This window comes from Rhinolophus ferrumequinum, chromosome 16, assembly GCF_004115265.2.
Source record: "Rhinolophus ferrumequinum isolate MPI-CBG mRhiFer1 chromosome 16, mRhiFer1_v1.p, whole genome shotgun sequence".
Classification (NCBI taxonomy): Eukaryota; Metazoa; Chordata; class Mammalia; order Chiroptera; family Rhinolophidae; genus Rhinolophus; species Rhinolophus ferrumequinum.
The window spans coordinates 46,508,720-46,535,913 of NC_046299.1; the positions used below are offsets into that span (position 1 = coordinate 46,508,720).

General features: G+C 36.6%; 1 non-coding gene and 1 pseudogene across 1 annotated transcript; both read left to right on the forward strand.

The window, feature by feature from the left end:
• LOC117035862 (GTP-binding nuclear protein Ran-like) overlaps window positions 1–23,391 on the forward strand; it is a 39,121-nt pseudogene extending 15,730 nt beyond the window's left edge.
• A 2,045-nt stretch (window positions 23,392–25,436) lies between these two features.
• TRNAS-UGA (transfer RNA serine (anticodon UGA)) lies at window positions 25,437–25,518 on the forward strand. The gene has a single exon. It is a non-coding gene; the product is annotated as a tRNA-Ser (tRNA).
• Window positions 25,519–27,194: the final 1,676 nt, after the last annotated feature.

Consider the following 27,194-nt stretch of genomic DNA (forward strand, 5'->3'; position numbering starts at 1 on the left):
TCTCACTCACCCCACCCACTTATCACAGCCTTGCATGTTTATTTATTTGTTTACTTATTCTGCCTTCACCATTGCAATGAAAGCTAGGGGGCAGTGGCAGTGTCCATAACAGCAATGGCATATGCAAATTAACTATAATAGAAGGTGAAGCTCAATAGTATGGGATTTCAAAGGAGGGAAAAGAGCTCTAAAAGGAGGGGGAAACCCAGGAAATTTTCATAGAGGGAGTTGTATTTGCCTTGATGCAGAAAGGAAAAATGTCAGCATCATAAAAGAATGGTGTTTTATTAATTTCTCAAATTGCCTTCAACTGCATTGCCTCTCCATCTTTACAGCTACTACCCTGGTACAAACTACAGTTATGTCTTGTTTGTTGTCATTATATATTATATTTACCACCTAATGCCTCCCTCCTCCTTTATTTCACTTTGTGTAAACTCAAATGCAGTATTTAAATGCTAGTCAGGGTGTGTATAATGTTAAAATTAAAAAAACTCAATTTAACCATTTCAGGACTATTGAAAATAACACATTAACTTTACTGTCTTGGTGATAACAGAAGGGCTGAAATGAGTGTTTTTCTCATTAATTTTTCTCATTTCATTTCCTCATAGAGTCATGCCTCAACTTTGACAGCCCATCTTGCTGTTAGTCAATAACGTTAACAAGCACAGTAATTACAGTCAATCATGTCTGCTTTAGTTCATTGATTACTTTGTTACTTCTTTTTCAACTTGTTAATGAAAATTCCCAACACAGACCTTCAGGTGACATTTCTTTTATTAATTACCACCCCATCAGTCCTTTGAATATATTAAACCAGAGCATCTTGTATTGATGTTTCTAAAAACAACTTGCTCTTGAAGCTTTGAAAATCACAATCATTTTCAGAGATACAGAACACCTAGAATGAAATCGACATTTACTGTCATTGAACCTGCCTCTTTACTTCAAATTGTTTAAACAAGAGATGTATTATATTACTTCTAAAGAATTAACTTAATTTTTACTTGATACAGCTTTTAAAATGTTAAAGAAGTTGTCTTATCTTTGTGATTCTAACCTCAAAATCAGTAGTATATGATACAAGGTATGACAATTACGTTCGCAAACTTGCCACCACGTGCTTTACATTGGCAGCACTGTACAAACAGCTCAGTAAGACTTCATAACCTTGGTATATCAGTGTATCACAGCTGTGTTGGAGTCGATGTGTGGCGGTGTCTTGCTGAGTGGTGTTCATTATTGTTTTTGTGTGCTGTCGCGTGAATGTCTGACCTTGAATTTGAGCAATAACATTAAATTTCTTGTTAAACTTGGAAAAAGTGGAAGTGAAATCTGGGCCGTGTTAGTCCAAGTTTATGGGGATAATGCCATGAAGAAAACGGCAGTATACAAATGGATTCAACATTTTTCTGAAGGGAGAGAACACATCACTGATGAAGAGAGGTCAGGGCAGCCAATAACGAGCAGAAGTCATGAAAACATTGCAGAAATTTGAAATTGTGCGTCAAAATCATCGGCTGACTATGAGAAGCATAGCAGACCAAAAAAAACACCAATAGAGAAACAGTTAGGAAAATTTTAACTGAAAATCTTGGCATGAGAATGGTATGTGCAAAAATGGTCCCGAAGGAGCTCACCGATGAAGAAAAGGAAAGGAAAGTCGAAGTTTGCTAAGACCTTTCGGACAGGAAAGACGATGTTTTGGGTTGTGTTATCACTGGTGATGAAACATGGTGTACCAATACGACCCTGAATCAAAACGTCAAAGTACACAATGGAAGTCAGCCAATTTTCCACAACCAAAAAATTTCCATTAGTCCAAATCAAGAATCAAAACGATGTTGCTAACCTTTTTTGATATCAGAGGGATTATTCATTATGAATTTGTACCAACTGGACAAACAGTTAACCAAGTTTACTATTTGGAAGTGCTGAAAAGGCTGCGTGAAAAAGTTAGGCAAAAATTACCTGAACTTTTCGCCAACAATTCATGGCTCTTGCATCATGACAATGCACTAGCTCACATGGCACTATCTGTGAGGGAGTTTTTAGCTAGTAAACAAATAACTATATTGGAACACCCTCCCTACTCACCTGATCTTGCCCTCAATGACTTCTTTCTTTACCCAAAGATAAAGGAAATATTGAAAAGAAGGCATTTTGATGACATTCAGGACATCAAGGGTAATACAATGACAACTCTGACGGCCATTCCAGTAAAAGTTCCAAAATTGCTTTGAAGGGTAGACTAGGCGCTGGCATCGGTGCATAGCTTCCCAAGGGGAGTACTTTGAAGGTGACCATAGTGATATGCAGCAATGAGGTATGTAGCACTTTTTCTAGGATGAGTTCACAAACTCGTATAAACAATTGATGCAGGAGAGTTAGCATGTCCCTAGGTAGACAGGGAGGTCCCTAGTGAAATAAACAAAGATGGTCAGATCCTAAAACTTCAGGTTTTAAAATCACTCCTTCTGCTCCAGGACATAATGTAACAGGCCTTAATCATAAAATTCATTTTGGCCTGACAAATGGAGCAGATCTGATAGATAAAGAGTGGGCGACTTTGCTAATTCCTCCAGGATGGGCAAGCAGAACAAACCTGGTAGACGAATTTCATTAGAAGGCGCCAGTTCCCTTCTTCAAACAGTTCCCTTCTCCAAAGAGCTCCCCTTCCCCAAACAGGCAAGGGAAGGTATAAAAGTAGGAGCTTTTGCCTCAGTCAGGGGGCACCCCCCATTTGGGACACCCTCCCGCTCGGGAGCTGCAACTTCTTCTCCTGCCTCTAATAAACTATCCTCTTTTTTAAACTTTTTGCCTCTCCCTGGTCCATGTTTCCATTCTTCGGCTTCACGAGACACGATCCCAGCCCACACCCAGAAACTGCCTGCAGATCCAACATCACCTATATCACAATGAGCAATGTGGCATCTTAGACTAGAGGCACTCAACTGTGGTAGTATTGATATCATTTAAAAAGTAGAATCAATTTTGGCCTCCTCAGAGTACCAAGTTAAATTTACCTTTGAGACAGTTGTCTCTTTGTTTTAAAAAATATAGAGAGAGGATTTTCTAGTTGTGCAAATGTGAAAAGCAAGTCTCACCTAAAATGTGATGCAGGAAATGACTGTTGTTGTTTCACAGAGAAATTCAGTGAGGTATGTCTCTGCAGATTTTTATTGCTTCTTAAAGAGAACCATTTCTTTTCCCTGCATGAATTTACATGGTTCTCAAACCCATCAGAACTTACACCTACTTTATAAAATAAATATTTTCTAATGTCCTTTTTTGACATCCTAAATGGAATTCAGAATTACTAACTATGCATTATCTATACTGAATCTTTAAAAATATATTATATATACAACTGTCATTTACATATAATTATATGCATTTACATAAATTACATATTTGCATTTCATTACACAAATGCTCAGGCATACTTACACTGGAACAGATAATAAAAGAGTCACTTTTCCCCTTATGCAAAGAATTATTTTGAATGTGACAGCTACAAAGATAGATTGATATGGATGTATTGTTTTGGGAATCCAAGTACCACAAGCAGCGCTGCAATAGTAATGGGATGTTTCTGAAATGATGAACGACTCTTGATATAATATAGAACAAAACAAAAAAAATCATCCTTTGATAATACCCAAGTGTACACATTCCTGGAAAATTCAGTGTACATTAAAACGGTGCCCAAAAAAAAAACAAAAACTTAGTATTTATAAGTAAAATCAGAGTTAAATTCTAGGCTTAGAAAATTATAAGCAGGGTCTACATGAATGTCCAGTGGGATGTTTGAAAACTGCATAAGATGTGGGACAATTTATTTTAGAGGAGAGTGACACACATTGCAAAACCTCTAAGCTTCTTTTATTAAATGTCAAATGTGCCCCACAACTACTGTGACTACCAAAACTATCTGCCCTCAGAGCAAGGGGAGGGGGGGACTTGTAAAATATTGCATGTTTACAAGAGCTCCAAGGCTGAAGCCAAAAAGGAGGAAATGGGGAAATGGGGAAGGGGGGAGAGAGAAAGGAAGGAAGAAAGGAAAGAAGGAAGGAAGGAAGGAAGGAAAGAAGGAAGGGAAGAAAAAAGGAAGGAAGGGGTACTGAGCACAAGGGGTACTGAGCATAGCCGCAGTTACCGTTGCAATATTATATGTGTTGTCTTTTCTTTATCCTGCCTCTTTCTGTAAACTGTGGTTAAAATGCTATGCTGTGGAAAATTAAAGAAAGGGCGTCTTTTGCTGCGTTGAATGGAATATCGGCCTGGAGAACAAGAGTACAAGCAGCAGGACGGCAGCAAGACAAGGCGTCCAAAACGTAAAACATGATGGCCTCTTCAAGCACAACGGAGAGAGCTCTGGGGACGACTCAGAAACAGGCACAAAACACTTTTAAGCTGATTTCTGGCATGGAGACTTGAACTATTGGAATCTACATATTTAAAAGAATATGTGACCTTATTTTACGTGTCGAGGCTCAGACATTTGAACAACATATGGTTAAGTCTTCAAGTGGCAACTCTTTTTAACCATGTTAACTACTCAGTAAATAGTATATAACTCATATCGCATTGTAGGCAGACTCTACCTCAATTTTAGCAGTGAGCACGTACAAGAAAGAGAAAGGACTAAGCAACAATAAGAAGCCAAGCAAGAATAAGGCTAGAGGAGCTGACCAAATGATAGCTCAACCCTAAGGAGATATGGACAGCAGCCCGATCGAAGTGGCTCGGGGGTTAGGAGGACATAGCGAACTTGCATTTAATTAGGACAAGTGACAATGTCCAAGAACCAACAATCTAGTGAGTGGGGCACTGCCAGCAGTGTCACTTTATGTTAGGTGGTGGTGACACCCTATTTCAGGTGGTTTATCTGGAAACTGGTCAGCATTAGATAGGGAGTTAGAGTCCTAGCCAAGGGCACTGGGCAAAAACCCAGTCAGCTAGATTGAACAAACACGGTAGAGAGTTAGAAGGAAGGCTGTGATTCAATGGACAAAAAAGTGCCCAGGCTTCACCTGAGCACACCAGATAAGAGATTAAAATTCCAGATTCCATCTCCAAGGTGTATATGCTTGGGAACTGGGTCTGACCGGGGCTGTACACAATAAACATTGGTATCTACACAGGTGAGAAATAAGGGGGTATGCATTTTTCACATAACGTAGGTTTAGTTCTTCTCAAGTAATCCATGCAGATCCTTATCATGTCCTGAGTTATAAGGACCCTTTGCATATAATCTTAGGAGTGAGTATCTCACTGACTGCAGCTAATCAGCCGAATAAGCAGAACCTTCACTATATGACACCTGGCTATGACTGGTCTTTGTTTGGGTGTGCTACTGTTTTCAATAACATAAACCTAAGAGATTAATGTTTTATTATTAGAATTCATATTATCAAATATAGGTATAGTAACACTTACATGTGCAAACCGGGAATTTATGTCTCAGACATTGTGCAACAGCAACTAGATATTAGAGATTTTAAGGTACTTCTAAAAGGACCTAATTTATACCACTGATTCAAAAATAAGGAAAATCTCAGAAGCTTAAAAACTAGACCATGACTCACAGACCCTTTCTGATTGCTAACTGAGAATTTAAATAAGTTAAAACTTCTATTAACAATCTCAACGGTTTCCTCATGCTACACAAAATTGATATTTCTCCTCAGAAACCAGTACAAACACTAAGAACCAAGTTTTAAAAATTCAATCCTGGGGCTTACATCTAGCAGAATTTCACAGAATCTCAAACTACTCACTAGTTTGGGAAATGTTCAGAGAAAAACACTGACAAGGAAGGTGAGTAATAGATAAAAGGGGTTATTAGAGGATTCTCTTCTAGTCAGGCTAGGCCAGCTCTAGTCTTTGTTCCTCTTTTTCTAAAGATGAGGCAAAGCGTGAATCAATGTCGTATAGTTTTTGCTATCCAACCTTGCTATCCTTGAATTTTTACAGATACCTAAAGGCAATCAAACACACAAATAATTCATAGCTACCAATCTCAAAGAGGGGAAATAACGTAAGGATGATATGCCAAAAGAAATTGCCAACGATAAAGACACATAGAAAGGCAGCTTTGAGACTATACTATTTTGTCTTTACTCCTTTACTAAATAGGAAGAAATCACAGCAGAGACCTACAACTAAGCAGAAGCACTACAACTTCTAGAAATGCTATCTAAAAGAAACAAAGAAATTGCCTAAATCTTATCAAAGTTGTTTTATATCATCCTTTATCCTTTATAAAACAACTATAAAAACTTCTTAAATGCCTTCGTGGTTTTATAAATTTAGTTTATATTTTCACATTTTAATGATAAATAATAATTGAATGAACACATTTGCTCATGTATTTTCAATGTTTATGAACTTGATTAAATTCCTTTCTATGGGTTTCTTATGACACAGAAATGCTCTATAACCCAGAGTTTTACTTCAGGAAGAGACAGAAGAAGAGAGAAACAACTACATTTGCCCCCAAAATTCTTTCAGTTCTCTGATAAGCAATTTAATTCCACAAGACCCATGATCTGAAATAATAGCTTCATTGTGAATAAATGCATTTTAACCCACCTTTGAAAACATTATAAACCACGTATCATCTGTATCAGGTACTTCTGGTGCCCTGCTCACCTGCTCAGCCTCGTCTCTGATTCCAGTCACACCTGTAGAAGATAGTGCCTGACTCGCACACCATTGTCAGTGTCACACCTCACATCTTCCATCGAATGTCCTGGGCATCTCCAATGCCAGAGATAACACAGGGAGCCCAATCGTATGTGCATATCCATAGAAGTTCAGGGGACTGAGTGCCCAGGATTATCCCACAATCAGTGGGGAAGAAGAACTGGTAGACAATTACTCCTTCCAGTTGACTCCTAGGTAGAGAATTTCAAAGGGCATTCCACAGAATCCTCAGAAGGTTCTGGATAGCCTCCAGCCCCAGCTGAGATCAGCAGTGACTCTGATAACACAGGCTTATCCTACGTTATCCTTTCCTCTTTTCCTCATTCTGCCCAATCCCAAATAAACTACCTAGACACAAGTCCCTGTCTTAGGCTCTTGTGTTTGGGGAGAATACAAGCCAGCATCGTTTATACCAGGAGTGGGCCTAGCGAGCAGGTCCTTAGGATGGAACTCTTAAGCTGGGTCACTCACAGGACAGATGGAAATAAGAGCCCATTTCTGGTGATAACCTGTGGCACGCAGCACCTCACTAGTGTGGATTGACATGAAGTACAGGTGAAAGAGCTGACTATAAGCATCTAATCCCAATTTTGTATTCAGCGCCATCTGGCCATGGTTAAGAGAGTTTACACCATAAAAATTGGCAAACACTACAAATCAGGGCTTCCCCATATTCTATTGAGAGGCCTAGATGTTTGGGAAGGGTTTATGAGACTCTTCTTGTATAAAATTTCGGCCAACACTCCAGTTTTCAGCTTCCTTCTTCCCATATTCCCATTTTTAGAAGTACCTAGTACTTTTTCCAAGTTTTATGCCACAAACCACCAAATCCCAAGGCTATTCCTGGTCCTATGGCATAAATCAGCTGCTTCCACTATGGTCAGCCTTTATCTAGTACATGAAGTCTATTTTTATCAATTAGAAAAATCTTTTAATAGCAAGTTTTGTGAAAATTTCCAAGTACATATTATATTGCAGTTTGCCAGTGCTCAAGCGAGGATTCTATAAACACAAAAAGGAAATGCACATTACTGATCATCTATTTTATATAAAATTATATCATCTGTACTACCACTACAATTTATTTTCCATTTTTTACTTTTCAGGACACATACAATTTAATAAAAAATTGGATTCACAGCATCTGCATGAGTCATTTAACTGTATACTCACCTAACAGAACTATTAATTTAGTATACTGTTTTTATGTAGTAAGTTCTGTCTGTCTCATGTGCTCTAAGGATAAGGGACTTTTACTTCTTCCAGGGTTATCATTTGTCACACATCAAAGTCCCCTGACTAGATCCAAAACAGAGAACAATGGTGATTAGTATTGTAACAGAACCAAGATAATCAAGGGGGAAAGGTAGATGGAGATGGAGACCATATGTATCCATATATATAGCCATGCTCATTTCTCATATCTACAGAGGTCTATGCAGGGGGATTCTCCTCTGTTAATTCATAAGCCAATACTAAACTGTTTCAAATACTATAGTTTTATAAAAGCTCCTTTAATACCTCCCCATTCGAATATCTGTTAGAACTGGTCACTCATTATTCCTATCCTTTTTTACAATGTTATCAGCTATTCGCACGTATTTATTTTTCCCATGAACTACAGAATAAGTTTATCCAGCTCCCATAAAATCCAATTAAACTTTATGATTGCACTAAACCGATGGAACAATTTGGAAAAATTAAACTGCACAAGAGCAAGAACAGGACTGTCTTTCCATTTACTCAAGTCGCCTTTTGTCTCCTTCAGTAGAGTTTAGAGTTTTCTTCCTATTTGTGCTCCACATTTCTCATTACATTCATTCCAATTTATTTTCTCTGTTGTTATTATTGCAGAGTTGGTCTTGACCTTTCTTCCTTTTACTCTGAGGTAAAAGAAGATTGCGTAAATCACGTTCCCCTCAGCTTATGACAATTATCACTGTTGGATTGTACAAGGCCACTCTCTTGTTACTTGATTCTTTTCACAGCTTACATCCGCTCTCTTTCCCCCACACCCTCAAGAGGCATCTATTCTAATACACCTAAAGTGTATCTTTGTGTTTGTATTTGTATTGGAAAAATGTGTATTGATTTATGTCCATATATTTTTGATTCACGTAAATGGTATTAGTGCTCTATATCTCATTCTGTTTCATTGTTTCACTCAGCACCATGACTTTACAATTCATTCATGTACATGTTTTTCCCTTCTAAATGCTATATAAATCTGCATGTTGTGCATCCACTATATTTAACCTATCTATTTTCACAGTGATAGACACCAGCTCCCCTACTATGAAAAAGCACTGCAACAAACACTCTTGTAGTCATATTTAGGATAGTGTTGTTTATTGTAACAAATACACCCAAAATTTCAGCGCTTAATAAAGTAAGTTTATTTCTTGCTCATATAATAGTTCATTGTAGGTGTTCCTGGAACTTCGTTGAGTATCTTTCCTTCATGTGGTAGCACAGAGAAATTAAATAATTTGCCCAAGATCAGACAAAGAGTAGTAGAGCCAAAATTCAAATCTAAGTTGTCTCATTCCAGAGTCTGTGCTTTTAATCACTCTGCTACTCTGCTATGCATGTCTTTTTATGGACATGTATGAGAATCCGTAGTGCTATCTTTAGTGTATATTAAGAGCTCATATTGTGCTGGATATTATACTGTCTCTTGGCTCCAAATCTACTGCTCCTGTGCTTTGCTTTGTGATACTGGAATTGGAATCAGTAAACTACTCTCCTTTGCCAGCTGGCTTACTGTTGGTTTCTTCCAAAGACACTGGAAGGCAAGAGAGTACATGGAATTTGCTTCTTCCTATCTCCTTGCTATTCATATAGCTCAACCCAACAATGGTTCACTCCATCAGCAACAGCTGTTCCAATGTCAGCTCCTTTACACTCCCAGAAATGACATCTCTGTATCCCCTCACTCCAGCAGTACTCTCTCCTCTGACAATCAAGATCCAGCTCCAACCAGGACCCTGCTCCATACTTAAGCGTTCTATAAACCCAAACTCTCCCTCTTTGTTCTCCCAAGGGCAATAGCTGTTTCCTATTTTCTCTCTGGTTTCCTTGGTTTTTCAGCCCTCCAACACCAATTTAGTCATTTCCCAATAGTCAATTATTTGAACCTCCTAGTATGGTTTCAGACTTCTTGACTAGACTCTGATATATATGCAATCCATTCTCGTTAGTTATGTTATAAAGTCATCATAAATACTGAATTACTGAATAGTGAACCATTGCTCCTAGGAGAAATACATTTCCTGTGACTCTGTGGTCACAATATTTCCACTACAAATAATACTTAACATTGTTTTATGTCTGTTTCTGTTTAAAGACACCTTAGTTAATATACATTGTTAATTATGTACATTGAACCTGTGGCTATCAGCACTATTACTCATGTCTAAACAAAACTTGTCTAACACAAATATTTTCTCCGTAAAATGCATCACAATCTCCTTGTGCTTGAGAACACCAGACAGCACCTCAACACTACGCGCGGGACCATTTTAAATAGTGAAATCACCATCAAAAGCACAAAAATGCAGGAAAACTGGCTCTAAACAGACCATGAAAAAGCCACGTCTATAGTATGAGAGTTGAAACAAGAAGACAGAGCATCACCACGGATAACTGGGAACATGCTCCTTCTCATCAGGCAACTCAAATTTTTCTCCATTCTGCGCATATTGGCAAATGACTGTGAAAGCACTGTGAGTATCAATTTTGGGTTTACAAACAAATTTTAGCAACTAGGCAAATTCACAGGTACGGAATCTGTGAATATTGAGGATTAGCTATATACATGGCCTGTCCTCAAAAATCTCTAAGTTGTTTCATTGGTCTGTGGGTACTATCAAGGTTTTTTAATATGTATTAATATCTAGTATGATAAATCCCCATCCTTTGCTTTTTAAGGCTGACTTACTTATTCTTGTACCTTTATCATTCCACATAAATTTTAGAATAAGCTTACCAAATTCCTCAAAAAAGTCCAGCTATAATTTTAACTTGAAATGCAATTAATTTATACATTAATTAAAGGAGAATTGACATATATTTATTAAGTTGTCTTACCCAATATGGGAGATCCCTCCGTTTATTCAGCTTGTCTTAGGGTTTCAAAGTTTTTGCTATAGAGATTTTGTATATTCCTAGATACTTTAGAAATATTGCATATTGTGAATGGATTTTTTTACTATATTTTCTAGTTGGTAATGATGACTATAAAGAAATACTATTAATTGCTATGCTGACCTCTTTCTGTCTTGCAGAATTCTCCTCAGTTTTACATTTTTCAGTTGATTCCTGTATCATTTAAAAATGACAAAACAGTGCTCCTTTTACATCCCCTTCCCTATTTATTCCCTCATACCAGCCTGGACCACCTTGCTGAACTTGTTTCCTTTTTCAAGGCCCAGCTCAAACACCACCTTCTTTGACAGTCTTAGCTAATTGCCTGGCTTCCTACACAATCAGTCCTGCTTGCTTCCCACCTAAGTTAAATGAGCTACCCACATGCTTCGCTAACACTTTCTGCATACCTCCATTATACTAATCGGCACACTACATCCAAATTACTGGTTTACATATTTCTCCATGAAAGAATGAACCCTACCATATCTTACTCATGCCTCACACCAAGCCTGGTACCGAACACATAATGTTCATGCTATAAATGGTTGATAAGTGAATATATTGAGTAGGCCAAAATGTTGCACAATGCTCATTCAGCACCCAGATAGAACAAATAGGTATTAGCATCATCACTTATTTGAGTAATTCATATTAAATAGGTTTCTTGAATTCAATAAATATCTATACAAAAATCCCCAAAATTACACAAAATAAAATAAAACTCGTTCTTCTTTTTTTAATTAATATTTTAAGTTACGATGCCTAAGAACTAAGCAAGTTAAAGGATTACAAGGAAAACATTAAATGAACTTATAATTAATAGTACCCTAATATATACTTTCCCTGAAAATTTCTAGGAAATATGGAATGTTATAAAGACAGTGAAAACACAAGTACTCTATAAAAGATAACTTCCTGTGAGAGACAGAATTTGAGTTTTAAAAAAGAAAAGTTAAATAGGAATTTGAGATAATGCCTTCTAAAAAACTTTTTTCCATAAAAAATGAAAAGTTTTCATTTTAAAGGTGAAATTTAACTGTCAGAGAAAGAGCCAGGAAATATACACAATTTAAACATTATTAATCACAAAAACTAAGGTCTAAAACCAGGAATCTCAGCAACGGTACAAAGATGGTTCTAGGGTGAAAAAAACACTAATTGTACCTCTAATAGTAAGAGCTAAAAGTTATTGAGGATTTATTATATCAGACACTATACTAGTATTTCAGATATAATGTAATGCTCACATCTATAGCTATAGTTTATGTATAATGTAATGCTCACATCTATAAATAAAAATACTATTAGATTATTAGATGAGAAAACCTAAACTCAAAGATATTTGCTTGCCAAAGACACAAAGCTAATAAATGGAGAGATTATTTATCTGACTCTACAGAACCTCTATTAACCACTAAACTTAAGTAAGCAAATGCCTCTATGCTGAGATTAAAGGCAAGGAAAAACTAATCAGTCCCAAAATATCTTCTTCAATTACTTACTACAGTCTTCAAATTTCTGCCTTTAAAGGCTTCAAAATAGGACCTTAAAAAGACTGTGAAAATATTTGATGGAAGAAGTGAATCAATAAGGACTAGACCAGAGAAGGAAACACTGAGAAGCCACGGACCAATACATTAAGAAGACAGGAAACACATAAACCTAAAAGGACGTGTCAAAAGAAGGAGGCATGAAATCAAAAGCACAAAATCCTAATAAGTTAACATTTTTAAGCACTCACTATTGCCTGCTTTACAATTTTACCAAATTCATCTATGCATCTTGGGCGACATGAGAAGATATTATTATAGTAAGTATTAGAAAGAAAGATAACATGGTAGGCAAGGAACTGCTCCCTCATTATTCCTTCTAAAAACATAACCTTCCACAGTACAATTATATAAAATAAAGAGAATTAAATTATAAACTATGAAGCAGCATTTAAATATTAAGTTTACAAAGTATTTTTAATGACGTGCACAATGCTTATTCCATAACAGTAAATCCAAAAATAAAACCAAAGTTTAAAATTTTAGGGATAATGTTTTCTAAAATTTGTAAAATTATGCATAGAAAAAAAGGCTTTAAAGAAATACTGAGGGACGATAACTTTAAAAAACAAAAAAATATTCTTTCATTCTCATCATCTTTACATCAGAATTTCGAGGCCAAGACCAGTAATGTGTCAAATGCAAATTTGGAAACAACACTAGAGGGCGCTCTACCAGAGCTTATGTAGTGGTTTCCAAACTTAAAATGTGGGTCCTGCATCAGAATCACCTGAAGAGATTGTTAAAACAGCTTGCTAGACCCCACCTCTCGTGTTTGTAATTCAGTAGATAAATTCAGTAGACAAGCTCCCAGGTGATGCCAAGTCTGATGGTCTGGAAACCACACTCTGAGAACCACTGGTCTAAATAATTCCACTTAATTATTATGTGTGTGTATGTATATATACATATATTTAATTAACATGTAATTTAATTTATGTTTATCGTTTTATTTATTATATAATTTGTTATTATTTTCTATTTAATTTACTAACTATAATTAATAATTACAGTTCTGTGCTAATTTATAAAGCTTCATAGTTACCTAGATTTGTTAGGTTACCTGTTGTTATGAGGTATTTTATTCCATACTAAAAAATACATACACAGGCTTTCTGTATATTGATTGATAGAATGAGACAAAACTCTGACCTAACTGAAGCTGGTGAGAGTCTGCTTTACAGAGAGAGCGTTGCTTTGATGCTGCCTTACTAATTTCTAAATTTACTTACAAAATAAACAAAGAACTGTTAATAAGATAGCAGGAATTTGAAGGCATTCGAATTTTTAAAAATAGAGTTGTAGGTGAAAATGAAAAGATAAAAGCAGTCTCCTACTCCTTATCTCACTGCCCCCCTACAGGTATCAGAAATTATTCTCCATAAAATTTTACCCACTTTAAGCCCTGTTCAAAGGAGGATCTCCATCACAGAATGACAATGATGATCTTTCTACAGCATGTGACAAATGGCAGCATAATGTGCTGTGAAAAAAAGCAGAAATGTTTACAGATCTATTAACTTAGTTGTTAAATGAACCATTTCTTGACGAGATTTTCCAACTCTCTAGCTGCATTTTCAAAGTTCTGCAGCAGTACATTTCTAAATATCCTAAAACAAAAAACAATAAAGACACAGTTAATCTAATTCTTTGAATACTATGTCTGCTCTAATTTAATTTCTACATTGCTACATTCAAAGAACATAATAAGCGGGAAGGACATTAATAGCCTTTGTGGTTTTCTGATAAGAAAACTACTCCAATGTAGTTTTAAAGGAATTGAATGTCAGAATATAATAATTTGGCTTATTTACAGAGTGACTGGTACATTAAGACCAAATTTTGAAGCCAAGGTATGAGTTTATATTCTAAGAAAAGAATCAGTATCAAGATTTGGCAATCCTTGGGGTGACGAAAATGTTTGGGAACTAAATAGAGGTGGTGGCAGTTGCACAACATTGCAAATGTATGAACTGCCACTGAACTGCTTGCTATACAATGGTTAATTTTAGGTTATGTCAATTTAACCTCAATTTTAAAAAATACATAAAAGTAAAACAAAAAGTTGGCAAGGCAACTACAATTTTCAAGTCCTTTTAAGATTCTTACTCCTGACATTTTACAAGAGAACAAAAACTTTTAAAAGAAAAATGGTTGGATTTCTTATATATAAACCCAATGGACAAATAATTTTAAAAGCTAATCTCCTAAAAATATTTAATTTGATTGGTGTCCCCCACCCACCTGGTTCTTCATTTACTCTCCCAGTCCCAGTCTGACTTCACACGTTGTTCTTAATTCCAGGGAAAATATCAGAAATTTCTGAGAAAAACTTTACACGTATTATGACGAAAAAGTAAAGAGATACATGGGTTACTTTTAACTAGATGAGATTCAGACAGCTTGCATCTTTCAAAATAAATACAAAGGTAAGCTTTCGTTGGACCTCTTCTTGGGAATATTTTTAAAGGTATGTTAAGGTTCCTTGCTAAGCTTTGATTAAACCTCCAAATTTTTACTCAACCACACTATCAAATGTATGGAAGAATAAAAATATTTTCAGACGTTCATGGTTGAAAAATATTTTTTTCCTCTCATTCACCCTTTCTAAGGAAGCTACTGGAGTACATGCTTCCCTAACCTGAGAGAGTAAACCTTGAAAGAGGAAGATGTGATCCAGGAAACAATAGAAAACATTACAGGAGAAAACTGAAGTGAGACCCCAGGATGACAGATGAGCAGCAGTAGGCTTAAAAGCAACTGGTCCAGACTGGAGAAAAGGACAAAAGAGCTCTCTAGAAGGGACACCTGAATGACAGGAAGGAAGGATGGAGAAAAGGAGTGAAGGAAGGAGAAAGGGAGGGAAAGAAGGAAAGAGAAAAGGAAGGAAGGCAGGAAGGGAGGAAGAAGGAATGGGGGAAGAATAGATGGAGAGAGAGAGAGGAAGAGAAATCTAACAGATTACCTGACGTGTTTAAATATGATGAGAGATTTACAGTTCTGTCAGAGAATTTGGGGATGAATTGGTGATAATCAGATAGAAAATTAAGCAGACAAAAAAGAACAATATAATCATTAATGCCTGGGAAAACAAAGGTTCTAGCACAAAGGAAATCTAATTATAATATAATATGTGGCCTAGCTCTAATAATTACATAATCATAATAATGCAAACACGGAACATTGTTTTAACTAAATATCATCATATAATTTAAAAGATAAGATACAGAAAAAGAGGAGTATAATTTAAAAGCTGAAGGCTTATATTTTATAGTAGTCTAGAGATGAAATCTGAAACTGAAAATCCAAGAAACAGCGGTATAAAAGTAGTGTTTAGAATGATGGAAGAAAATAGCAGAATAAACAGCTACTATAAGCATTAAAGGTAGTTATCATATCTGGAGAGTGAGATGTGAGAATGGAATCATGATACAGGGAATGCTGTTTTTCCATTAAAAGTTGTGTTATACTACAGTAGTTTGCTTTTAATAAACGCTTGTATCATTAGATAAATAGTAAAGCTAAATTGTAAAACAATATTTATAGATTTCTATAATACCAACTGTTGGGCTTGTATCTTAAAAATCAAGCAAAAGTCCTATGTTATATGAAACAATTATTTAAATGTTGTTTAAATTAAAACATGTTTATGAGTAAATAAATATTTACTCAAGTTAAAATCTTATTTGAGCATCTGATGGGATATAGACTTAGGAAAAAAGTGTCATAGAATCTCAAAAATCATAATTTTAACAACTGTTGTTGACTTTACCTTCTAGATCATTAAAAACCTCATGTTACTAATGTCACCCAAAGTAAGACGACCCTTTTATATGTTCTAAGAACTTACTATTATTACATAAGATATACAGATATAACTTTCTAATTTAAAATGCACTCTAGTTTAGGGTAAAAAATATAACTCTTCATTTCAGTAGTAGAATGGCCCTAAATCTTACTACATATTTACTTGAATAATGTGTCAACAACACAAAAATGGGCAGCAGTTTTGTAATCAAGATATTCTACCAACAGAGTATGAAATTAAATGTCTTCTAACTTACTATCTCTCTCACAACATATTAGTTTTTCAGAGTATTAAAATTGTGCAATATAACTTATCAAGAAAATATTAAGAATTAGGTTAAAGATGACAAATTGAGCACACTCTTATCTTCTCTCCCGCTCAAGACTCCATTAAAATTGTAGAGTTGAGCACCCATGTCAAGTTCCTAAATGATCAGAGAGCAAATACACCAAACCTGGAACAGTGTTTATGGGGGAACTGAACAAAGAAGGGAACACTGGACAGCTGGTTGGCTCAGTTGGTTAGAGCACAGTGCTCATAACACCCAGGTTGCCGGTTCAATTCCCACATGGGCCAGTGAGCAGCAACCTCCACAACTAAATTGGAAGGAGAAGAATAAAAGCTGAGAATAAAAAATGAAATGGCCCACATACTTTTTGTTTTGAAAAGTTGCTGCTATACTTCCAGTTCATAAGATTTCATTTTTCCCAAAAGGGTACCAAGTGGAATCATGATAAATCTATTTGAATGTGTCAAAGGCATGTCAAATATAATACATCTAACAATGGAATTCTAGATTCCTCAACACAGGTCCTCAACCTACTCTCCATTCCTAGATCATTTGCATACCCCACTTCAGTATGTTTATTCAACATTTAGGGAAGTGGCTGTCCTCTGCTCAGAGAAGGGCCACAAGGAGGCCTTCTGGTGGTGTGCAGTCTCTTCTATTGTTCAAAACAATTCAGTTCTAGCCTTAAACGTGTACTTGCCACTCAGCAAAGTAAGAGCTGGACTCATCTGCCTTGGAAAGTATGTAATTGGACACACCTTCCTTAGAAAATAGTTTAGCAACATCTTTCATTACTAGAGCGTGTTTCCACAAATTCCCCACTATTACTCCTTTCACCATTCCAAGTGTCTTATTCCTTCCTACAATATTTACTTCTCTTCCTGAGAGGCATTTTAGAAAATACAACTTTCTCCATCCCATTATATTTCCATTGATGTTTTCGTAACAGTTATAAGTGAACACTCTGGGAAGCTCCCAGGTAAACAGAACCTAAATTTGGCTCTGGCCTTAAGAGAGTAAAAAATAAAAGAAGAAGCTACAACCCCTATCCTTCCAGGTCCTATAATTTCTCTTTGCATGAAAAGGCTGCACTTGGACCATTCAAAGGGAGATAGATTTTCAGAAATCACTTATCCTCCACTGGGGAATTTATTTAACGTCTCATAACAATCTCATAACGCTGGGATTTTTATTATGTCTAGCCTAATCTCTTCCAGGTACAATTTCAATTCTTTCTATCATCTATGTAATACCAACTTACAGACTTAAATAACCCTTTCTCTTTTTCTGGCCAATCAATCAAAATACCCTTAACCTTTGTTCAAATATGAACTCTACATTTTAATTAATTCAAATTAATTGTCCTAGTTTTCTTTTTTTACTGTGAAGCTAAGAACTGTGTGAAGATGAGGCTCCTAGGGTCAGACTCAGTGCACATGGGCCTAAAAGATCAGCAGTCACATTATATGGTCTGAATCTGGAGTAAGAGTTGGAGAATCTGCTGTTGGTGGGAATTCACATCAAATAAATTTTTTTAATGTATCAAGTATTTATCCAGGACAAGCGTCCAGTAAGGATGAATACAAAGAAATACGACTCAAAAACAGATCTGATACTGAAAAAGTAAATCTAGCAGAAAAAAAATAATATGATGGATTTTACCTATTACATAAAAAGCTAATTAACACAATAGTTAAATAATCAATCAAAACAACAAGAAGATACTATTTCTCACATATTGTCAAAGATTTAAAAAAGTGTTAAGAGTGGGGGCATAATAAGAAAGCCCATAATGTAGAGAAACAGATATTAAGACACTTTTGGCGGGGGTACAAATTGGGAAAACATCTCTGAAAGGCAATTTGGTGACAGGTACCAAATCCTTTTAAAAATACATACTTCTGACCAGAAATTGCGTTTATCTAGGGATTTGTCCCAAAGAAATAACCAGTCGAGGATCTACAGATGCATGTGCAAGGAAACAAGCAACACAGTTAGTTTATAAACATAAAAAGTTACAAATAATCTAAATGTCCCACAATGTGGAATTCTTTAAAAAAAGGAAAAAACCTATGGCACATACATGGACATTAAAATGATAATGTAGCTGTGTATATATATATATATATATATATATCTCAAAATGGAAATATCTTTAAGATAGGGTAAGTGGAAAAAAGCAGCTTTTTAAAAAGTGTGTGTGTTTCTATAAATAATATGTATCATTGTTTTTAAAGATAGACAAGATCCCAACACATTCTGATGCAAAGAATCTAGAGCAAGATCTGGAAATGCGAATTTTGAACATGCGCTCCCTCCCACACACATGCACACACACTCACCTGGGTGACCCCGGGGCAGGTGTTCTGCAGAGCGCCCTTTGAGAAATGGTGCATCAACATATCTTGAATCTGGGAAAGAGTGTATGTGCAAAACAGAAACACGATGAAATAAGAACGTACAGTTTGGAACTGATGTTGAAGCAGGAAGAATGAGAGACAATAGAATAGGAAAATAAAATATAATACATCAATTCAATGAACTATTATGCAACCACTAAAATAATAGTCACAGTGACAGAAACAGAGGACATGAGATCATTTTAAGGTATGTTAATCAACACATACACAAAATACAAGAAATCTAGTTGAAAGATGGGCAAAAGAATTTGTGACAAAATGGGTGGACCTTGAGGGCATTATGCTGAGAAGTGAGATAAGTCAGTGAAAGTCAGATACTGTATGATATCACTAACGTGTGTAATCTAAAAAAGTTGAACTCAAAAACAGAGAGTGGAATGGTGACTACCAAGGACAAGGGTGGGGGAATTGGGGAGATGTTGTTTAAAGGCACCAACTTGCAGCTAGTAGATAAATACATCCTAGGGATCGAATGCACAGCATAGTGACTATAGGAAACAATATTATATACTTCAAAGTTTCTAACAGACTATATCTTAACTGTTCTCACCATAAAAAGAGAAATACAAATTTTGTTAACATGATAGAGGTACTAGCTAATGCTACAATGGTTATCATAATGCAATATATTAATATAAATGTATCAAATCAACACATTGTACACCTTAAACCTGCACAACATTATATGTCAATTAAATTCTCAATTTTTAAAAAATAGGCAAAGGACTTGAATAGACATTTCTCCAAAGAAGATAAACTAGTGGCCAATAAGCGCACGAAAGAGCTCAACATCATTAGTCATTAGGGAAATGCAAATCCAAACCACAATGAGATACCACTTCACATCTACTAAGATGGCTATAGTTTTTTAAAATGGAAAATAACTTATGATGCAGAGAAATTGGAACCCTCATGCATTGCTGAGGGAGTGTAAATGGTGCAGCCGCTGTGGAAAACCTGGAAAACCGTTTGGCAGTTCCTCAAAATGTTAAACATAAAATTACCATACGATCCCACAACTCCACTTCTAGGTGTATACTCAGGAGAAGTGAAAACAGATGTTTGAAGACTTGTACATGAATGTTCATAGCAGCATTATTCGTAACAATAGCCAAAAGGTATAAACAACCCAATGATGAGTAGATAAACAAAATGTGGTACCTATACAATGAAATGTATTCAGCCAAAAAAGAAATGAAATTCTAAAACTACAACATGGGTAACCCTTGGAAACATTACACTAAGTGAAATAAGCCAGACAAAAAAGGATAAATATTGTATGATTCCACTTAGAAATACCTACAGAGACAGAAAGTAGAATAGAGGATACCAGGTGCTAGGGAGAGAGAGAAATGAAGAGTTATTGTTTAACAGATACAGAGTTTCTGTTTGGGATGATCAAAAAGTTCTGGAAATGGATAGTGGTGATGGTTATACATTGTAAATGTACTCAATGCCCCTGAATTCTACACTTAAAAATAGTTAAAGTGGGATGAGGGTGAGGGGGATCAAATGTATGGTGATGGAAGCGGAGCTGACTCTGGGTGGTGAACACACAGTGTGACTTATGGATGATGTGATACAGAATTGCACACCTGAAATCTATGTAATTTTACTAACAATTGTCACCCCAATAAATTTAAAAAATAAAATTTAAAAAAAAAGAAAAAAGAAAAAAAATTGAAAAACAGAAAAAAAATAGTTAAAGTGGTAGATTTTATGTTATGTATATTTTATCACAATTTTTAAGAGCAAGTAACAGTAAAATATTGTCAAAATACACAAAATAAAGATATGAAGTGGTGATATATGCTATAATATGGATGAACCTTGAAAACATTATACTAAGTGAAAGAAGCTAAACACAAAAATCGACATATCATACGGTTCCATTTATATGAAATGTACAGAATAGGCAAGTCTATAACAACAGAAAGCTGATTAGTCGTTGCTAGGGGCTGGGGATAGTTGGGGGGTGGGGAGTGAATGCCTAATGGGTACAGCATTTCCTTTTCAAGTGATGAAAATGTTCTGTAAAAGATAGTGGTGATGGTTGCATATGGTGAGTGTATTGGAAGCCACTGAAATGTACACTTTAATAATTAAAATGGTGATTTTACTTCAATGAAACAAAAGCAGAAAAACTGTCACATGTACAGTTAAAACTATGTAAAAATATATGAAGGTATAAGGGGGAAAACAAAGTAGAAATACCAAAACAAACAAAAAAAAGGCCTTAGTTGGGTTGAATTTTTTTTTCTATTTTTTCAAACTTTTTATTAACATTACTATATTGTTTTCATAACAAAAAGAGAATTATCAAGTACCTACTATATATTAAGCATTGTGCTAGGCATTTTCATGAATCATGAGTACTTTCCCACATGCTGGGTGAACAGGAAACATTTCCTAAAAACATGTAAGTGAGCAAAAGAATCTAGTTATGAGGTTTAAAAACTGAATCTGTTAGTTGTGTGTTGTTGTTTAACAAACAACCCCCCCCAAAACATGGCAGCTTTAAGCAACAATTCTTTGGACGATATCTTTATATAGTTAAGGCATAAACATAAATGTGCTCTTTAAGGTCAAGACTCGATTTTCCTACATAATTTAATAACCCCCCAAAAAAATCAGAATTAGTAAGAAACAGAATTATTTTGTAAAAATGTAGTGTTATAGTTATAATTCCTTAAAGTCATAAAAAGACTTGTCTGTGGATCTAGTTGTTTCCCTGTCAATTATACTATAATACATTGATCATAGCTGTACTTTGATGCAATCTTTCAAATTATTTTTATGATCTCTGTTCTTAATTTTAGTTGCCTTTATACGAGGTGTGCTCAAAACATATAGTGAATGCTGATTCCGAATGCCATCCAACAGAAAGGCAGGGATCTTCAATACGGGAAGCGATGCATCAGACCTTAGTAACAGTGTGTGACAAGTTTCAACTTGTTTGCTGCAGTCAGTCGGGTGCGAGCTATGGTTGAAAGAAGGTGTGTTTTAAAGTGTACCATAAATCATGGATCATAAACAAATACATTAATATGAAATGGGCAAACGGTTTCATCCTCCATCATGACAACGATCTGTGTCACACATCACTTCTGGTACAGCAATTTCTGTCAAATAAAAAAATTACAGTGTGTCCTCATCTACCTTATTCACCAGATCTGGCACCGTGCAACTTCTGGCTATTTCCCCTAAGTCAAAATGACCATGAAAGGTAAACATTTTGAATTGATTCAGGACATGAAGGAAACACGGCAGCACAATTAAAGACACTCACAAAAGAGAACTTTCAGAACTGCTTCAGAAAGGGGCAAGAATGATTGGGTAAGTGTGTTCGAAGCAAGGGGGAGTATTTTGAGGGGGGTTAATGGCAATGTCTCTTTTACTGTAATAATTTTTTTTGTTTATACATTCACTGTATTTTGTGATCACACCTCGTAAAATCCAGCTGGATCTCAGACAAGAAAAAGCTAAAGGAGTTTGTCACCACCAAATAAGTATTACAAGAAATGTTAAAGGGACTTCTTTAAAAAGAAGAAAAAAAAGATCATAAATATGAATAATAAAATGGCAATAACTACATACCTATCAATAATCACTTTAAATGTAAATGGATTTAATGCTCTAATTAAAAGGCATAGGGTGACTAGATAAGAAAATAAGACCCTTACATACATATAATATCTACAAGAGGTCCGCTTCAGATAGAAAGACACACACAGACTGAAAGTAAAGAGATGGAAAAAGATATTTTATGAAAATGGAAGAAAAAAAAAAGCTGAGGTAGGAATACTTATATCAGACAAAATAGACTTTAAGTCATTATGCAACGCATGACTGTATATTATATAAAACTCCATTGTAGTAGATTCGGGAGCAATTCTCTTGATAGCCTTGAAGAAGCCAGCTACCATGTTATAGAGAGGTTCCACATGGCAAGGTACAGTGGGTAGCCTCTGGGAGCTTAGAATTGTCCTCCACATCATCTGGCCGGTGAGTTTGAGAAGTACGTTGGGTGTTGAGGCCCATCCTTTTTTCTTCCATACACACAGAGGACATCTCAGCCCAGTGTGCCACTATAATGTTTGATGTAACTTCGAGAGTTACTTACAAGAATGTGCCTAACTGGCATAGAGATCTGGTACGAGTATGTGAACTCATCCTCTTTGTGTTGTGTGGCAACAAAGTGGGTATTAAGGACAGGAAAGTGAAGGCAAAATCAATTGTCTTCCACAATAGAAGAATCCTCAGTACTATGACATTTCTGCTAAAAGTAACTACAACTTTGAAAAACCCTTCCTCTGGCTTGCTAGAAAACTAACTGGAGACCCTAATTTGGAGTTTGTTGCCATGCTGCTCTTGCCCCACCAAAGGTTGTCATGGACAATGAGCAATGATTTAGAAGTTGTTCAGACAACTGCTCTCCCACATGAGGATAATAACCTGTGAGAAAGAGGAGCTAGAATCCAGTATCAGAAATCTAGTTTTATAGACAACTGTACTGTGATGTCAGTGGTGCCGTGTGTTTGCCACTTTATTATACAGTTAAGGAGAACATATGCTTAATCTTTGGGGTGCTGAAAGAGATGAATGGGCTTCAGAGTGAATGTAGTAGTTAAAAAATACCTTCATTTTTTTGGACCTGCATATTTAGCTGTATTGAAACACAGTTGTTTCCTTATTGAGTTTCAAATATAAGACTGCTACAGTCACATCACAATATTCTGTGTTGAAATCTTGTTTGTTACGGTCGTGCCCATTCCTTTTCATTTAGAATCAGAACATAGTTGTATTCAATTTTTTAAAAAAGGAAGAGAAAGAGTGTTTCAGTAAATATTAACATCATTCAACTGCACAGAAGAAAATAACATGAGGGTAAAGAGGATCAAATATATGGAGATGATGGTAAGAGAACTGACTGGCTGGTGAACACACAATGCGATATATAGATGATGTATTACAGAATTGTACACCTGAAACCTATATATCTTTACTAGCAATTATCACTCCAATAAACTTTAATTTAAAAAAAGAAAATAATAAAAAAGGCTTCAAGATCAAGATATAACTAATAAAATAGTAAGATTATAGTTTATCTCAGAGCATACACAGAATCTAAGCACAAAATAAAAAGACAAAAATTTATTTCTTCTGTATAGTTTCTACTGGAAAAGTGCAAGTAAAGTTGATATATGATCAAACTTATGCCTAGAAATGTCCCTAATAACTCTATTTCTATAGGGTATTCATAGAGAAATTGGGACCACTTGCGTAGCTCCGTCAAATTAAAAACAGAGATGAAATGTCTAAAAGCAACAATCTCAAATTAGATAAAAGTCAATCTTACAATTCTCAAGTATTTTGCTTCCCTTCCACAATTAAATCGATCTAGACACTTAGTTGCACCATAATTTAGTTAATATTAAAAAGTCTCAAGAAAATGCACACACCTATCCAGTGAGGTCATTTAACATTCAGGCTTCCAAAGGGCAAAGATTTGCCTTCCTGCCTTAATGTCAAATTTAACATTATGAGAAAAATGGTGAAGTTTCCATGTATTGTTTTAAAAATTTGAACTACTAAAAGTCTACCTATTATTTTTCCCACATCTTCCATCAACAAACAGCGCTTGCTGCTAGTGAGGCACCATGTGCTACGGTTAGGAAATACGCATGCGCCGTGAAATCAGCAGCACCAACCCTTGAGCCACATTCCCCGGCGCCTCCGTTCTCTTAAGAGGACGACGATAGCACAGATCTACCCGGTTAGAGGGCTTAAAAAAAGAACGCAAATAAAGCACCTATGCGCAGTAGCTACACTCAACAAAGGAGAGAATTCATGGCATTTAAAGTTAGAACGCTGATCTAATGCGCAAAACTTGGTTCTAAAACCACCTCCCAGGTTCCCCATCACTTGAGACAGCTGAGACCACACTTGGGACCTGATGTCTTCCTGTAAGGCTCAGCAATGAAGGGATCACTGGGGAGAGATAAGAAATGACTGCATGGACAGGCACCTAGGAGTGCCACCCGGAGCAGCCGAGCTCCCCACACCTCCATCTCCTCCTGCAATCCCACAAGAAGAGCAGGGTTCAGGTCGAGACAACCACCACGGGAAAACGCTGCCCGAGAACCATCCCCTGGCAGAAATTTTCCAGCGTGCGGGCCCCCAGCACAGAAAGGGACAGATCTTTGTTTCACAGCTCTCTCTATGACCTAATGAAGAAGCGGAAGAGCAAAATCCGGGTCAGCGACCGGAAGCCAAACAAGGTTGTGATTTTCCCAGCCTAGATAAGGGAAAGGTTCCTAAGACCTTCTACTTAAAGGAGTTTCTATTAGCTCTTCGTGTCCACGATGAAGTTCTCCCAACTTGAGCCGTCAGCCCCGCCGCCTTTCTACAGAGCGAAACTCAGGCCCCACCTCCTGGTGGGTCTGGCGCGCGTGCGCATAGTTGTGAATGTACTAAAGTGTCTCTGCCCTCCTTCCTTCCTTGTAGCAGCGATGGCCGAGTGGTTAAGGCGTTGGACTTGAAATCCAATGGGGTCTCCCCGCGCAGGTTCGAACCCTGCTCGCTGCGGAAGCGGAAAGCTTCAGTTTTTTTCGCGGTGTTTGCGCTAAGGAGAAAAGACTGTCGTCTCTCGCGGTTAGCTACTAACTTTAAAACCTTGTTCTGCAATGTGAAGAGCAAGTTCGCTAAATAAAAATAAAATGGATATTAATATTGGTTAAGTTTTCAGGCTATCACTTCCCAAACAAGCTAGATGATAGATACATCCACATACTGGAACACTACCCGTAGCTGCCAACTTTGGGGGACAAATGAAAACTGCCTGAAGAAATTTGTGTCCTAACTGCATAGATTACCAGGAAAATTGCAGCCGACCCACCTGATGCATTGCAGCACTGCTTAGCATGATTTATGAAGCTATTTTGTTTTAGCACACCATGTCCATTGTTTTCCAAGTCCCCTCTAGCCTAGACAAGGCACCCATGCCCATCTTTGGAGGCCTTGCTCCCTGTGTTCCCATGACCCCAGAAATATCTGGCCTTAGGCCTTCTCTACATGCTAGAGTGCTGATAACTAATAATGACACCTGTCTTAGCCCCAGCAGGGGTTAAAGAGACAGAAGCTCTGACACTGAAATTTTTCAGGTAAAACAGATGGCTTGTTCTACCTAAAGAACTGATGGAGAAAACTTAGGCTTTCAGCTCTTGTTCTAACAACTAGTTTTCTTCCCAACCTACACAAAAATTGATCAGCCAAACTCACCCAAATTGGTAGACTGGATGCCATGGAAATGAGTTATTTCCTCTTTTTCCTTCCCACTCTCCCCACACCTTCTCGTTCATGGATTGGACTCTGAGGCCTAAAGAGTGGATGTGATGGACTTAGATTTACCTTAGCTGCTTTGTCTGGTACTGGGCTGCCAGGGGAGGAATGAGTGAGCTAGGCCAGGTCTCCCGCAGTATCTCCAGGCCATTCAAAAGATTCCGGTGACAGAGAACATGGCCCATGGGCTTTATGCTCTTGATGCCCTCTGCTGCTTGAGATCAGGGATGGAGAAGAGTCAGGGATTGATAAGCTTCTCATTCAGGTGCTGAGATAGGGTACGGTCAGATCATAAATCTCTTGATCCCCACTCCAGGATCTCAGAGCCTCTTTGTTTTCCCACATCACATTTGTCCACAAAGACTTTGAGAGAATATGTTTCCCTCCCAAACTTATTTATCTGAGACAAGATTCTCAGAGTATTTGTCCAGTGAGGAAACTTTAGACAAATTTTGTCTGTTACACTTACTTTTTGTACATGCCTCTAGCACACAAGTAAGCAAACTTTTTCTGTAAAATGTCAGCTAGTAAAGATTTTAGGCTTTGCAGGCCATGTAGTTTCTGCTGCAACTACTCAGCTCTGCTTTTTGTAGCATGAAAGAAGCCATAAACAAATGAATGTGGCCATATTGCAACAAAACCTATTTACAGAAGCAGGCAGCAGGCTGGATTTGGCCCCCAGACTGTACTTAACTAAACCCTGCTCTAGAGGACTCTCCCCAGTATAATAAAAAAGGTCTTTTGAAGTTATAATTATGAAGATATGATTAATTGAGACACTGTTAAGAGGCTAGTTAACATTTCACTAGTCCTTCCTAGTTTATACACATCTACGAAACCTTACAATTTCCATTAACATAAAGATACCAAGAAAGGACATAAGTAATATATATCTGAGACAAAATTGGACGTGAATTTTTCTA